We start from the raw sequence: 10,293 nt of genomic DNA, 5'->3' as shown, positions 1-10,293 counted from the left end.
TCGAATTGAAGATCTTAGTCTCCTAATAAAGGTTATTCTGCCAAATATGTTGATTGCTCATTTAACTATTTTGAGCAACAGATTTATACAAGTTCATCCAATCATTATTATGTGAATTTTTATTTGTCTAATATGATTAATAACACATTTTGATCGTGTTATTTTTGAAAAAAATATATTAATATTTTGGTAAATTTATTTGAAATATGATTGATTTATTTTAAATAATATCCTTGATTAATGTATAAGTTTGATTGAATTTCACAATAACTCGCCAAAGTGAATTCTTTTGTGAAAAACAATTACATCGAATATAATAAGAGGATTCACTTAATTCACGCATATTTCGAAATACCCAAAGGTTATTCATGATATGGCAGAATTAGGTTTGTATGTGTGATTATAAATAAATATTAATATTTCTGTATGACACAAGTGCAATAACGGACCCAAAGGTTAACTTAGTCGATGTTATGTTATGTTAATATTGTTTATGTATCATTTTGAGTCACTTAGTGCAAGTCAATATGTCAATCCAAAGATTGAATATTGTTGTTGCGCTAGTGTCTTGTTATGACTATGTCGATTCATGTGTTCATTCAATTAAGGTTTTATTGGATGTTTTATCTAACACGAGTTTATTTGCATTTTAGTTCTCCAAACGGCTTCAGGTATCTCAACCAACATTGGTTCGATCCCTATCCTAGATGGATCGAACTTTTTCGGATGGAAATAACATTTATCAATAGTGTTGACTTTGAATAGTAAAGACTTTCCGATAAAGGAGTTTTGGCCAGCTGTTGCAGATCCGATTTTTTATGCTGACCGCATCAAACTCGATAGTTGGAAAGACAAACCACATTTGTCTTTGTTGGGTTGCACGGGATCCTCGCTCACCGATTCAAAACCATATTCGGTTGTGGTCCATATGTTTGTGCAGCGGAATTGACATTCAAAATTATTTTGAACCATCCACGGACCAATTCTTTCGATGAAGAACTTCAAGAATAGAAAACTAACCTTTGAATCCTTGGATTCATAATCTGATTGTAGTTAGTTGATCACAACCAAGGGTGTTGACCTTTGGAATGGTTTCCAACACTTGGAAACTTGCTTGCTTTGTTTTGGATCCAAGAACATTCTCCAACACTTGAGAGAGTTTCTCCAAGTTCCCCTTAGCTCATCTGATGGCTTAGTGAGATAAGATCGATACTACACTTTCCCACCTGCTTCCCACCGAGAAAAAGACGAGAAAAACGCACTGTGGTCTGATCTGTCGGCTGGTCCGGAGGTGACCAACTCTTAGTCCGCCGGACCAGGAGTACAAAACATCGAGAATCAGCACTGTCATGCACTTGGTCCGGAGCTGACCAAAATGTGGTCCATTGGACCAAGCACAGTAACTTGCCGACAGAGTCGACTGACCGCGATCCGGCGGAGATTCCGATCCGGCCGAACCAACCAGGTCCGACCAACACGCACAATTTCGGCTCACTAGTCTGGTATACCAGATCAACATTTGATCAGCTCCGGACGAGCTTACTTATTACATTTATAATCGAATGAAACCATCCAAGATTTGCAAGCCCATGTATTTTATGAGCCCTGTATCACCTACCTTTTCCTTATTTTATTCGTCCATGACAAACTTTTATCAGTCTTCCTTGACCAATTATTCAAATATTGAATGACCATGATGGGGCTTTATGCAAGACCGATCTGTTGACTTGGAACAGAAGATGGATCATCAAGAAGACAACACTGGTGCTTCGGATTTGGTCTATTAGCTGTTCAAAGGTCTTGTCCTTTGGCCATTGTCAGGGATTATTTGACTCTGTATCTGCATCGAAAGCACGTCCTTGAAGTTGCTCCTTTCTTTTCCCGTCACAACACAAGAGACCAAGTGCTTCTGGTCCCTCATCTGATAAGCTCGTTTGGTATTTTCATTTTTATCTCCTTCATTGTCATTCAAAACCAGGATTTTTCTATTTACGATCGTGGAATTCTACAACTAGGGATCCATGGTACTTACTGAGCAAGCATTAACCTCCTAAAGAAGCTTCGTCTGAGAGATTTTTGCTTCCCTTCCAAGAAGCTGGGCTTTCAAGAGCGTAGGGTAACGTCTCTTGCTTTTTTGGCATGCTTCTCCTTTTTGTTCTTGATTTTTCGATTCCCTCCTCATGTGTTAACAAACAAACATGCCTGCAAGGCAGCACTATATTTTCAAATCAAATTACCTCTTTCAGATTCTTGTCCCAAAATTTATTCCTTTGGAACTTAAGTCAGGTATGGGAGAACGCGAGGAGCGGATTCGAGAAGGATGGAACTATGACGTGTTTTTAAGTTTCCGTGGACCAGATGTGAGGGTGGCCTTCCTATCCCATCTCTATCAGGCTCTCAGACGATATGGTATCTACACCTTCTTGGATGATGAGGAACTGTCAAGAGGAGCTGAGATTCGTTTGAACCTGCTAGAGGCCATTGAAAGTTCTAAAATTCTTGTTGTTGTGTTATCAAAACACTATGCATCATCAACATGGTGTCTTGAGGAACTTGAGCACATTATGTATTGCCACAGAAGTAGTTCAGAGCGACTGGTATTACCCATATTCTATGATATTGACCCATCATATGTACGCAGACATAGAGGGGCAGTTGGTGAATCATTGTCTAGACATGAAACTCGAACTCCTTTGGACAAGGTGCAGAGATGGAGGTTGGCTTTAACAGAAGTAGCAGATTTATCTGGCTATGTCTGGAATGGCCAATGGTTAGTTTCAATCGACAGTTCCACTCTTCTCCTATATGTAACTGATACAGTAACGAAAACAAGCGTTAAATAATGAGGAAAGAGTATGTTATTTAGGTTGGAAGTAGATTTTTAACTCGGGGATTTCGTTATGCAGGAGCGAAGCAAAACTCATCGAGGATATCACAAGAGAGATCCTCCAAAGGTTGGATAGTTCATACTTGCATTTACCCTCATATCATGTTGGTATTAGATCACGCGTACAGCATATTCTTCCTCTGCTGAGCATCGGTTCAAATGATGTCCAAGTTATAGGAATCGGTGGAATGGGTGGGATCGGCAAAACAACGATAGCCAAGGCTGTGTATAATGAAGTCTCTCATCATTTTGAAGGGACAAGTTTTCTAGCAAACTTTAGAGAATATTCCAAGAATCCTCAAGGCAACAGTCATCTAAAGAAACAGCTTCTTTCCGATATCTTAAAGAGATATGATATAACGCTCAACAGCATCGATCATGCGCTAAAAGAAAGATTCCGCCGGAAAAGGGTACTTGTGATATTTGATGATGTCGATGATCCGAGTCACTTTACTTCACTAGGAATCGAGATGAGTTGGTTTGGTCGAGGAAGCAGAATAATCATCACAAGCAGAGACTTGCATTTACTGGAGCAGCTTAAAGCGAGCAGAATATATATACCTGAGGAACTTAATGGAGGTGAATCTCTTCAGCTTTTCAGTCGGTATGCCTTTAGAACAAGTGAACCTCCTGAAGAGTTTCTCGGGCTCTCGAAAGATTTTGTTGAATACTGTGGAGGACTACCCTTGGCAATAGATTGTCTTGGGTGCTTTTCTCTACGGGAGAGGCATCCGCGAGTGGAGAAGCAAATTGGAATTGTTGAGACGAGCCCCTCATGATAAAATACGTGCAATACTTCAAACCAGTTACGATAGTCTGGACTGCACACACAAAGATATATTCTTGGACATTGCTTGCTTCTTCATTGGTATGGATAAAGACTATGTCACTTACATATTAGATGGATGCGGATTTTGTCCTGACATCGGGCTCACTGTACTCATCGAGAGGTGTCTCGTTGAAGTCCAAGATAACAAGCTAATGATGCATGAGTTAATACGTGATATGGGAAGATTTATCGTTAAAGAAAAATCTCCCAAGAACTGTGGAACGCGATGCCGACTTTGGGATGCTGATGATGTTATTGATGTATTGACAAAATATTCGGTAAGGGAAGACGTAGGTTGCATTCCTTTATATCATGAGAACTTGTGAATTAAGCATTAGTAACTTGCTTGTTCCATGACAGGGAACGGAAAAAGTTGAAGGCCTCAGCCTGAACGCTCAACCTCCTGATATTGAGAGCTTGGATTGTTACAACTAAATCGCGTACAACTCAAAGGAAGCTATGCAAATTTTCCAAAAGGTTTACGATGGCTTTGTTGGCATCGGTTTCCTTTCAAAGTCATAGAAGCTGAGTTTTTTCAGCGGAATTTAGCTGTCATGGACATGCAGTGCAGTAACCTGATACAATTTTGGAATGCTGGCGAGGTATAAATTTGAGATAACTTTTGCTCTTTCATATTGAAAATTTCTTCTCTGTTTGATCATACTTGTGGATGTCCTTTTCAGTCTTGGTGCCTCAGGAATCTAAAATACCTAGACCTCAGCAATTCTTTCGATCTCATAGAGACTCCTGACTTCTCTAATCTCCCAAACCTCGAGAAGCTTCTATTGGTAAATTGTAAAAGCCTGGTTCTGGTTCATACGTCCATCGGGGTTCTTCATGGAAAGCTGCTATTTGTGAATCTGAATGGTTGCACTGAGCTAGAGGACCTCCCTGCAGAATTCTATAGATTGAAGTCTCTGGAAACTCTCAACCTCTAAGGCTGTTCGAAACTCAAGAAGTTAGAAGATGGTTTAGGGGAAATGGAAGCCCTGGCCACTCTTTCTGCAGATGACACTTTTTTAAAGGAAAGTGCCTGCTTCGCTCATGCAGCTGTTTAAATTGGAAAATTTAAACCTCGGCTGGTCACACGAATACTACGGTATGCATTCTCAAACTATTTGGCAGCGTCCAGTCTCATTCAATGGCTTAAGCTGCCTGACGACTTTATGTCTAAGTTACTGTGGTCTATCTGACGAGCTGATTCCAGAAGATTTCCTGAGTTTGCCTTGTCTTGAAGATCTTGACCTCCGAGGCAACCCCTTTCGCAATTTGCTGACTGATTTTGCTCGGCTTCCAAAACTCCTGATTCTCAGATTGGATAATTGCTCAGAACTTCAGTCCATGTATAGTTTACCCAGAAGTTTGAAATCTCTGCATGCTACTAACTGCATCTCTCTGGAAAGAACTCCAGATCTTTCAGAATGTTCGACATTGCAAGGATTGTTCCTCAGCAATTGCACCAACCTTATCCAAACTCCTGGGCTTGACAGACTGAAAACAGTTAGAGTCATCCGCATGGAAATGTGCATGCGCATACCAGTTTCTTTAAGAGAAAGAGTCCTCCATGTAAGTTTTCATTCTCCTTCATCTCGTTTAGTTGAATTAAGAATCTTGACACCAAATGGTTGAACAACCTGGGAGTGTTTTTGTGAAAAATGGCCAATAATAGAGTGTATCTGATTTGTGATTGAAAAATGATGTGTTACAGGGATGGGCTGGTAGGGTTTATGGAGGCGTTTTCCTTCCTGGATATAGGGTCCCGAATTGGTTTAGCTTCACAGATAATAAGCGATCAGTTTCTTTCATTGTTCCAGCAACTCCCAACCTTGTTGCTAAAGGACTTAACTTGTGCATGCGTTACAAAAGTCTGTGGAATGATGTGATGTCTGAATATTCTCCGAGTATTACGGTTAAGAATCATACCAAGGACAGTGTGTGGACTCGCAATCCAGCAACACATAACATACGTTTGTACCATGAACAACACCTGGGGCAAGGTCACATCTCAAATGAAGGGTTCCTCTTAGAAACAGGGGATCAAGTGGAAGTTGATATGGATTTTGGTGATCATGTAATTATTCTAGAGACAGGGGTCAGTCTTGTTTACAAATCAAACGGGAATTATGCAGATTATGAAGCTGCATCAAGCAACACAAGTGCTGTTTCAACAGATGATGAAGGATCTGTCGATGAATATTCGACATATGCAACAGATGAAGCTGCATCAAACAGCTCTGGCGCTGTTTCAATAGACAAAGCTTCCGTTTATGACATTGAAGATGAACAATCCGCATATACAATGGATGAAGCTGCATCAAATAACTCTGGTCCTGTTTCAATAGACGAAGATTCTGTCGTTGAAATTGAAGATGAACAATCGGCACTCACAGAGGATGAAGCTGAATCTGTGGAAACCGAAACAACTGGAGAGTTTGATGTAGTAAATGCGCCTGCTGATTGCCAGGATATACCAAGGTATGTCTCCACCTGTAAGTGTTCTTGATCAAAGCAAACTGACAATCTTGGGGAAAAATACAAAGAAAAGAAAGTTTGTTGCTTTGGATCTTATAAAGCAGCCATCATTTTTTCCAGGGATCAGGGAAGTCCTCAACCACCCACTGGACAAGACCATCACAGACCTCACAGGTAAACAAATGGGGGCAGTAAATCTTGCAATGATAATGGGTTTCTAAAAAAATGTCTATTCAATTTGTTTTTTTTTTGTTTGGATGGTAGGAAAATGAGTTTCGGCCTTGGAGCATTTCTCGGGGCATTCGGTTTCTTGGCGCTCTTCGTCGCTCTGGGAAAGTACGGCCAACCTCTGAGGCGATTTCCCGCAGTACGTGAGAAAAAAGGAGGGAAAAAGACCAGACGAACTGGACGAGTCGTAGATTAAATCGTTGATGATAAAACAAGCATTGAGACATCGCAAATTCAGAATGAAATCGTGTGAAAACTTCAACCGATAAGATTTGGTTTTTTTAGGTTCTACTATATGAACCTTTTTTTTATGAAATGGGTTCTGAGTAACCTGAGACATATGATTGTTAGGTTCACACTCGACACTAAATGCATGGAGCCACAATCTGCTCGTTTGTTTCAATCTTTTTTCCTTCAATGAACGAAAAATGCTTCACATGAGAACTTATCTTCTCTGTTGATTTTGGCTTTGCTTTGCTGTTTCACATATAAGTGTTGAGATATACCGGATCTTGAAGAATATTACGAGATATATCGTATAATGGAGATCTTATTAAATCCGGAAAATATATATTTAGGAATATTTATTATTATGTTTACTTTACTTATTCAAATGTAAGACTCTCATCTATTTATATGTTATTTTGACTATCAATAAAAATATCATTCCGCAAATTTCTACATGGTATCAGAGCTTCTGTTTCTTTTCTAATTTATTGTTCTTTTTATAAAAATGATGATCGATAATGAGAGTGAAGATGAAGATGATGATATACTGATCTAGTGGTAATATCATTTCGAGGTTTTTTTTATTAAGAATAAGAGAGTCATTTTATTTTTGTTTTTTTATTTTCTCCCATAATCCCACATGTTTCTAAAGATTATTCGCATAACCGCCAATCATCTTATTCTTGTCAAAAACTTTATTGTCATTAAACGCTTTCGCGTAGTTGTCTTTCAATCTCGGATGAATCAGAGTTATTCCCGAGACTTCTTTCTGCACCGTGATTGTCGTCCCTTTTTTTGTTATCATCAAACGATTCTTTTGTGCGTAGTGCCAAAGTTGCAGCGCAGTCGTTTGTTTGATTTTTTTTTAGTTATGATTGACACAAGTTCGCAAGGTGATATGGTTCAAGCGGCATGCGTTTGATCATCTTTTCAGCAAGTTGGACGTTTCATAATCTTCCACGCTCCAACTTGAAGGGGGATGTTGAGATATACCGGATCTTGAAGAATATTACGAGATATATCGTATAATGGAGATCTTATCAAATCCGGAAAATATATATTTAGGAATATTTATTATTATGTTTACTTTACTTATTCAAATGTAAGACTCTCATCTATTTATATGTTATTTTGACTATCAATAAAAATATCATTCCGCAAATTTCTACAATAAGAAAAGGATAAAAGAGTTTACCAAGTGTTATGTGGGGGATTTGATTGTTATCCAGACAAGGCGATATATGGTTGGTTGGTTACTTACAAGCAAACCAACTCTGTTGTTTAGTTATAGAAATAACAAACTTTCCATTCACGATGTGTGTTTCTGAAGAAATTTTTTCCTTAATCACATTTACAAAGTGTACATGCATTTTATATAGGAACGGAAATAACAAACTTTCCATTCACGATGTGTGTTTCTGAAGAAATTTTTTCCTTAATCACATTTACAAAGTGTACATGCATTTTATACAGGAACGGAAATAACAAACTTTCAACAAACCCAAAGAATAAATGACGCATATATAATCTATCGACTAAATAAATTACAGATCATGTGAGACGCTCCAAGAATGGAAATAACAAACTTTCCATTCACGATGTGTATGGAAAATTTACTATCACAAAATAAGGTGACCTGCTCCAGAAATGAAACTTGCAACTCTCGAAGAAGTTCAGAAATCCAAATCAGTTCTGAAGTAGCCTGCGCCATTGCTTGATACTCTGATTCTGCACTGCTGCTGTTGAGAAATGCCAGTATTAAGAGTCTCCAATGCGAGCAGAGGGTTAGTAAGGTTACGTTAGTAATCTTACAAAGGGGGGTTAGTTAGTTTGTTACAGACTCTGGTATAACAGAGTCGTCATCTTCTTCTCCTATGCTCTGTAATTCTTCTATCTTTCTGTAAAGGGTTACGAATTCTTTTCTCTCTGGGTTTCTGGGTAGAATTAGGGTTTGTGGGTTCTTTCAGAAAGGAAAGCATCGCGTGTGTAATCTCTCAACCTCGATTAGTGGATTGCCAAGTCACTTGGCCGAGACGTAGGATCAATTGGATCCGAACTCGTAAAAGTCTGATTGTGTTATGTGGTTCTTTCTCGATTCAATTCAGCTCAACCAACCGTAGAAGATTCAGGCTCACAAACTGACAATTGGTATCAGAGCCCCGTTGTAACGATCCAGGCATATTCAATCTTGCAACGATCAAAGGTCTGACAAAGATTCGTGGAAAAATTCTTGAGGAATCTGATCAGGTATGGCTTCTAACCCGACAGTGGTGAAGTTAGATGTAGAGAAATATGACGGGAAAGACGATTTCTCTCTCTGGAAGGACAAGGTCCTAGCAAGCTTGAACATCCTTAAGTTGAGTGATACTCTGGCTGGAGGTTACATCTTAGGACAGAAAGAACAAGGCAAGGAATCTGAAGAACAAGTCACAAAATCAGAAGAAATAGGAGAAGAGTTACCACAAACAGGGAAGAAAACGATTCTTTCTCAAGAGGCTAGACTTGAGAAGAGTCAGAGAGTACGGAATCTGATATTCCTGTGTTTAGGAGATCAGATAATGAGAAGAGTTAAAAATGAGCAACTGGCTGAAGGAATATGGAAGGCTCTCGAACGAGAATTTGTACACAAGACCATGCCAAACAAGATGTATCTTAAACAGAAACTATACTCATTCAGAATGGAAGAAGGCAAATCAATGGAAGAAAATATGGATACATTTGAAAGGCTCGTTGGGGATCTTCAGTCACTACAAATCGATGTTACCGAGGAAGACCAAATAATGTACCTTTTGAATTCATTACCTGAACGGTATGATTCATTGAGAGATACTATAAGGTTTTCAAGAAAGGAAGACATCACTGTGGAGGATATTACCTCAGCTGTATACTCAAAGGAACTCGAATTCAGGGCAAAAGGAAAAACTGCTGGAGAAGGACTTCTAGCTCAAGGAAAACCTGGAAAGAAAGGCTCGAAGACGCAGAAAGGCAAACAGTTCAAAGGAAAAAACAAGCCAAAGGTTAAAAGTGAAATTGGATGCTGGTTCTGTGGCAAGGAGGGACATTTCAAAAAGGAATGTCGGACCAGGAAAAAGTTCCATGAGGAACACGGAAAACACATTGGAGAAGCAGCAGCGGCATCTGGAAAGGAGGAAGAGACAGAAGTACTAACTGTCTCAGAGCAAGAACCCAGAAGCCAATGGATTCTTGACTCGGGCTGTACTTATCACATGACACCAAGGTGTGACTGGTTTGTCACATTTAGAAAAACGGAGGGTGGGAAAGTGTTGATGGGTAACAATGGCTCCTGTGAAGTAAAAGGAATAGGGGATGTCAAAATCAAGTTTCATGATGGAAAAATAAGAATCTTGAGTCAGGTAAGATACATACCTGACCTCAAGAGAAACTTAATATCCCTGGGATCACTAGACAAACTAGGCTTGATCTACAGATCAAAAGGAGGAAAGCTGGAAGTCTTCAAGGAAAAGGCATAGGTTATGTGCGTCATTCTGGAGAATGGATTATATATCCTGCAAGGAGAAACTTTGGAAGGGGAAAGTTGCGTAGCAGCAAAGGGAGATGCCACATTACTCTGGCACAAAAGGCTCGGACACATGAGTAACAAAGGCATGCAAATCATGATGCAGAAAGG

At 39.3% G+C, this 10,293-nt stretch overlaps 1 pseudogene; it reads left to right on the top strand.

The window, feature by feature from the left end:
• Nucleotides 1-1,740: 1,740 nt before the first annotated feature.
• On the top strand, nucleotides 1,741-6,828 carry LOC104824633 (annotated as a pseudogene).
• The last annotated feature ends 3,465 nt before the right edge of the window (nucleotides 6,829-10,293 follow it).

The sequence above is a fragment of the Tarenaya hassleriana genome, unplaced genomic scaffold (genome assembly GCF_000463585.1).
Source record: "Tarenaya hassleriana unplaced genomic scaffold, ASM46358v1 Cleome40, whole genome shotgun sequence".
NCBI lineage: Eukaryota > Viridiplantae > Streptophyta > Magnoliopsida > Brassicales > Cleomaceae > Tarenaya > Tarenaya hassleriana.
The sequence above is the reverse complement of the archived record's forward strand: the minus strand, read 5'-3'. Positions and strand labels throughout refer to the sequence as shown.